Source organism: Amblyraja radiata, chromosome 9 (genome assembly GCF_010909765.2).
Source record: "Amblyraja radiata isolate CabotCenter1 chromosome 9, sAmbRad1.1.pri, whole genome shotgun sequence".
NCBI classification, from domain to species: domain Eukaryota; kingdom Metazoa; phylum Chordata; class Chondrichthyes; order Rajiformes; family Rajidae; genus Amblyraja; species Amblyraja radiata.
The window spans coordinates 29,900,721-29,907,620 of record NC_045964.1 but is presented as its reverse complement, the minus strand read 5'-3'; positions in this window follow the sequence as shown (position 1 = coordinate 29,907,620).

Sequence of the window (6,900 nt, the reverse complement as noted above, 5' to 3'; positions counted from 1 at the left end):
TTGCGTTCGGTTGCACTTAAGAGACAGGATGTGAATGCGATCGGTCATTCACTTCCATCGATGCACTGCGATAACACTGCTTCGATCACGATACTGGAAGCATCTGTTGTGACGTACGTTTCAGCACCTGCGTCGAACAGGCGGAGATGCTATTCTGTCTTTCAGCGTGTTGAACGCGATGTCCTGCTCACTTGTCCATTCCCACTGTGTGTCTTTCCGTAGCAACTTCCGCGAACTGCACATACTGCGGCACAAACTTGCCGTAGAAGTTGGTGGTGCCCAGAAAGGAAGCTAAATCTTTCGCGTTAGTTGGGGTGGGGAGCGCGTTGATTGCTTGGACATTGTCCTGAGTAGGCTCAACTCCAGTCGCTGTCACTCTGTACCCGAGAAAATCGATCTCGGATGCTGCAAATGAACACTTTGCTGCGTTGAGCGTCAAGTTGTGTTGCGCGAGACGACCTAACACTGCATGCAGTCGTCGATCGTGTTCCTCCTTGTCCCTGCCATGGACGACGACATCGTCGAGGAGGTTGAGTGCTCCGTCAATGCCTGACAGAACCGACGCCATGATTTTTTGAAATGCACTAAGCTGGACATTCCTTGGGAGCATGTGTCCGGTCACAATTCAGCACTGCTTTTTTGAGCAATAGTTTAGTGACTGTATATGAATGCCCTGCATTGGTGCTGTGTTCATCTGATGAGATGAGTGACTAGATGCTCCCTCAGTGCTTGCCGTCAAATGTTGTTTGAGCAACTTGGCATCATGCATCGCACTTTCAATTTGCACAACTAATTCTTGTGCCTTTTCGAGTGTGAGATCATCATCCTCCATTAGAAGGCGCTCTCTGATCCGTGGGATAGAAGTCTTTTCTATCAGTTGGTCTTTCACCAACTCATCAGTCAGTGCCCCAAAATTGCACTTTGCAGCCAGTTCTATCAATAAGGAAACAAATTGTTTCACTGGTTCGCCATGTCCCTGTGAACATTGATGAAAACGGTATCTCTCTATCATCACACTTGTCTTTGGGCCAAAATATTTGCCAAGTGCAGTAACAGCATTACTGTACTTACTCGTTGCAGCACTACCCAACTGCGCGAAGATCCGCTGTCCCTCCGTTCCGAGGCAACGCAGCAGGATCGCTCGGCAGCGAGCGTCCGAAATGGCCTCGCCGTCCAGGCCGCTTGAGATCAACTATGTGGTGAAGATTTAAAACCATCGTGTTCATGGTACAGGAGGCTCTCCTGGACTTTCCAATAATAGAGATGGGGCAGCGAGAGTTAAACTAGCCATCGTCGTCGCCAGATGTTGTGTTTGACGGCTAATAACTCACAATCGACTCTTGTTGTTCCGAGCCTGTAAGTGCATTTATTTCAAGACAAAATAGCTGCATCAAAACCTGGTCTAGATGGTCCCGGACTCATTCCGAGGAAAACATACATTTCGGGGCAGAGCCCTCTAGTGGTGACTAAGGACAGTTACCCAGACACAACACTTGGCAAGGCTACCAGCAGAATCGAGGAGGAATCTCACCCCAGACGCTCCCTCTGCTCCCCTCTCCCATCAGGTAAGAGGTACAGAAGTGAGACAAGGCACACCTCCAGATTCAGGGATAGTTCCTTCCCAGCTGTTATCAGGCAACTGAACCATCCTATCACCAACTAGATAGAGGTCCTGAGCTCCCATTTACCTCATTAGACTCTCGAACTATCCTTAATCAGATCTTACTGGATTTTATATTGTACTAAACGTTCTACCCTGTATCTGTACATGGTGGGTGACTCGGTTGTAATCATGTATTGTCTTTCCACTGACTGGATAGCACACAACATGTTTTTCACTGTACCTTGGTACACGTGGCAATAATAAACTAAACTAATTTGCAAAGATCAGCAAGCAAGAAAAAAAAAAATTCCTTGGTGAATTTCTGTCTGTTCATTCTGCAATCATTGTAGGAGAGGGAACGGCACCAATGATCTCATCCCAACAAAAATAAATGTAGCTGACAATGCACCTCTTTCCCAAGAACTTGAACTCTGGGCCTTTGGACTTTCCTTCAATCTATGATCATACAAATCTGAGAATCAGAATTGGATGGGCAGAAGGAGGCCACTTGTGTCATTGTCCTTCTGCCAATTCCTTATATGAGTAATCCAATTAATCATAATTCCCATGCTTTTAGTAAATTAGTAATTTGTTTCTTCCTTTTGAATATTAATATTGCATCTGCTTCTGGCTCCCTTTCAATTAGTCTGGATCACAACAGTTCAATGTGTTTTTAAATCATCTTTCCTCATGATGTCCCCGGTTTCTTTCTCCTTTTGATTTAACTTCAAATGTTTTAACCCATTCTTTTCCAAATGACAATTAATTCTTGGCCCAAATCATTGTCTATTAAAATGTTCCCACCATTGCATCCAACATTCTGTTGTTTGCTATTTTAATCTTCGCTCATCTTAAACACGACATAATAGTGTTATATCAGAGCTCTTCCGTTGTCAATCTCTGTCCAATCAGAATTGGAAACTTGTGGGCAGAACTTCTCCATAACAGTTCCATAGATGCTGCACCCGCTGCACCTGCACCTGCTCGATAGATGCTGCTGCACCCGCTGAGTTCCTCCAGCAATTTTGTGTACCTACTTCTCCATAACAGTTCCTTTCTGGCATCAGTCCCATCCTGACTTAGAATGGCTTGTGACTGTATGTTACTAAGTTAGTAGTTACTATCTTTTCATCCTTCCACCTGCCAATTAATCCCTATTCTTTTCAATCATTGTGGTGCACTGCTTCATAAATCACTTGGGTTGTTCAGTTTGAAAGAAATGCCAAGAACCAGACTACATTACCATAAGTTGATTGCACTGTCAAAACCCACCAAGGTCTGCACAGTGCCATTGTGTCAGAGTTGTCTGTGCACATGAAACTATTTTCTATTTTGAAGTGTGATCAATACTAATTTCTTTGAGATTATTAAATTATTTAATTTCTGTCAGAACATTGTCTCTGTTTAGATTTGTCTTTTGGAGTTTTTTTTAGATCACAGAAATATACAGTATGTCTTTGCTCTTCAGAAATGATTAATTTTATTTTCACAAGATAGCAGCTACAAGTATATATTTCTGGTCGACTCTTAGTGAAGTGCAGATGGCATGCAATAGTTATTTGAACAGAGCAATGAGCCTTTCAGAAACAGCAGTCCCAGGAGCCCCTCTACTATTTCATCAGAATTGCCTTTCGGAAAGGCTCTGAGGCAGAACCTGTATTAATTGTTATGTTCTACACGTACCTGTTCGTGTAGGTCTTCCAATGCCTGAAGCTAGTAAAGTCAAAATATCAATATTTAACAAAGCCGATGTGCACGATGTTATGCATGGCTGCTTCAGCTGACATCAAGCTGGGCTTTGTTGTTTTCCCCACTGGAATCCTGCGATCAGATTTTATCCTCGAGCCCCAAACATTTTGCCACTTCATACGGCTAATGCTGCATTTTTAGGTCAAGATTTTCTGGGGCATATTTAAATAACATTAGCATATTAGAGTCGGTGGCAAATTAAACGGCTTGGATGATTTTGAAGCACGTTAACCCGCTGCCTCCTATTCCACTGCTGCAGAAGATTAGATCTTTCTGTGATAAGATCGTTTAAATTAAGATTGTTTAAATTAAGATTGTAGTTGGATTAAGCAACGATGTGGAAAGAACACACAGAACTGGAGGGCATCAGCGGGTCGGGCAGCATCTCTGGAGAGCATGGATAGGCGACATTTCAGGTCGGGATGCTTTGACAGTCTGAAGAACAGTCCTGGTCCAAAATGTTGCCTGACGAGCAGAGCTGGGGCCCATGTGAATACCCAAGGCCACACCTGGAACTTGAGTGAGAGGAGTCAAAAGAGAAGTTGTTGAAAGTGAGGATAAGCAAAGGAAAGGTTCAAAGGTTCAAAGGTTGATTTATTGTCACATACACCTAGATGTAGTGAAATTCTTTTTGCCAATGCAGCACATTAAAAAAGGAATACAAACATAACAATAATAAATAGCTTTAACATAAAAAACATCCCCCCACAATGGTTCCCATTATGGGGGAAGGCACAAAGTCCAGTCCCATCCCCAATGTCCACCCATAGTCAGGCCTATTGAGGCCTCCACAGTTGCCTCTACGGAGGCCCGATGTTCCAGGCCATCCTCGCCGGATGATGATGTTCCGGCGTCGGGAGAGTCCTCCCAGCGGCCTGGGAACCCTGGAACGGCCGCCTCCCTACTCGAGACCGTGGCTTCCGGAGCCGACAAGGCCGCGCCGAATGGAGCTCAACTGGCGATCTCGTCGCGAGATCCCAGGCTCCCGAAAGTGTTACCGGAGTGAAATTAATTTGAGTCTCTGTGCAAGAAATAACCAGAGAGCCTTGAGAACTTCCTGGTGGGGGATGATGCAATGGGTCTGGGTGTCCATGGTAAAGATGAGGCAATGGGAGCCTAGAATTGAAAGTTGTTGAAGGGCATGCGAGGTGTCTCTGATGTAGATCAGAAGGGACTCGACAAAGGGACTTTGGATGGAATCGAGGTTCGGAGAGGAGTACAGTGGGGGAGGAGCAGAAACAATGGGTCGGCCAGGCCAGTTCTGTTTGTGGATTTTGGGAAGGAGATAAGTGGGCACTGTGGGGCTGGGGAAGGATAAGGTTGTAGGCTCTGTAGGGGAAATTGCCAGATGTGATGAGATCAAAAACAGTCTGGAAAATCACTCTTCAGCACAATCATGGAAGGAAACTTGTTCTTAAATATCCATGTGTAGAATCTCCACTGCAGCATTGCTGCACATGAAATATCCCTCAGATGAGATATCAAACCAAGAGCACATCTATCCAATTGTGGGAATGCAATAGGATCTTCTTGTAAGATTTTGATAAAGAGCAGCAAGTTCTGCCTGCAACTTGGGCAATGTAAAGGGCCTGTCCCACTTGGCGATATTTTTCAGTGACTGAAAGTCACAGTTCATAGGAAGTGTCGCCATAAATGGAGCACATTTGTTGCCCCATTTCCTAAACTGTGCTTTGAAAATCAGTTAATAGGCTGCAAGAGTTTTCTCGAATATTCTCGGGTTACAAAAATTCTAGTCTTTGTCCAAATATATTACCGCACAGGTTGCTGACATTAGTTTAGAGATAAAGTGTGGCCCACTTAGACCAGTGATCATCCATACACTAGTTCTATCCAACACACCAGGGACAGTTTACAGAAACCAATGAACTGACAAGCCTACATGTCTTTGGAATGTGGGATGAAACCAGAGCACCCAGAGAAAACCCACATGGTCATAGCGAGAGCATACAAATGCGGTATAGACAGCACCCATAGTCAGGATCAAATCTAGGTCTCTGGCGCTGAAAGAAGATCTTGTGTAAGAGGCAGGAAACTTGAATTTCCCACAAGCTGCTAATCTACAAGAATAACATAATGTTCCCTTTGGCTGATGCTGGACTGATCTCATACTTGTTCTCTTGCTACCTTGCGCAATTGACTGTGTGTGTGTTTCGTATGCAAGTAAAACTGGTCTTGAACTCGTGTATCATTTGACTTTGATCATCACCATTTCAAAATAAAGGGTCGATAATTTAGGATTGAGATGAGGAGAAATGTTTTAACTTGGTGGTGATCTTGTTAAACTCCTTACCATGCCTGCAGGGCTATGATGTGTTTGTTCAAAACAAATAATTTTCTTCACATCAAGGGATGTGAGAATGGAGCTGTGATTGTAGATCAGTCACAGCCAAGGTGAAGCAGGTTCAAAGGGCTGCTTGATCTGCTCCTGCTCTTGTTTCTTCTGTTCTAATGTCCACCTCGCCACCAATAAATCATGATGTACAGTGCACCATAATGGGGGGGTGGGGGTGTTGGGGAAAACTTTTTTAAATCTCTTACCTCAACGGAGATGCAATTTTATTTTTTTTGTATCGTATCTCCGTCCGACCTTGGAGCCTGCGGACTTTAACATCGTGGAGCTCGCGGTCTCTGGTTAGAGACCGACTTTGTGAGCTCCAAGCCGCAGAAACTTCGACCGCCCTGACACGAGGGCTTCGACAGCCCCGATGTGGGGGCTTTATTCGCCTTGACTGCGGGTGGTTGGACTGCTTCGACAGCGGAAGAATAAAGAGGAAGAAGATTAGATTTTATTGCTTTCCATCACAGTGAGGAATGTGGGGAATCTGCTGTGGTGGATGTTTATGTTAACGTTTATGTAATTGTATGTCTTGTTGCTTTTTTTAGTGTGGTTGTATGGTAATTCAAGTTTCACTGTACCTAAATTGGTACATGTGACAATAAACTGACCTTTCTCCCCGTAACCTTTGAACCTTCCCCCCGTATCCTTTGAACCTTTCCCCCCGTATCCTTTGAACCTTTCTCCCCGTAACTTTTGACGCCCTTGCTAATCAACAACCTGTCAATCTCCGCTTCAAAAATACCCAATGCACTCCACTGCCATCTGTGGCAATGAATTCCACAGATTCACCACCCTCTGGCTAAAGAAATTCCTCTTCATCTCCATTTTCACTCGTGCTCATTAGTCCAGGAATTTACCAAACGTATAGAGAAAATTGCCAATAATTCCTCCAAAACAATCAGGCCTGCATTTATGAAACATATCACAAAAAATCAGAAAATTTGATATAATTCAATAAGCTCCAGGTGTAAATCAGGACAGCACAGTGGTGCAATGGTAGAGTTGCTGCCTTAAAGCACCAGAGAGCCAGGTTCGATCCTAACCTCGGGTGCTGGCTGTATGAAGCTTGAACTCAGTGACCGCATGGGTTTTCTCCAGGTGCTCCCACACTGTGTTTGTGCGTGGGGTGATCGCTGGTCGGCACGGTCTCCGTGGGCCGAAGAGCCCGGTTCCGTGCTGTATCTCTAAA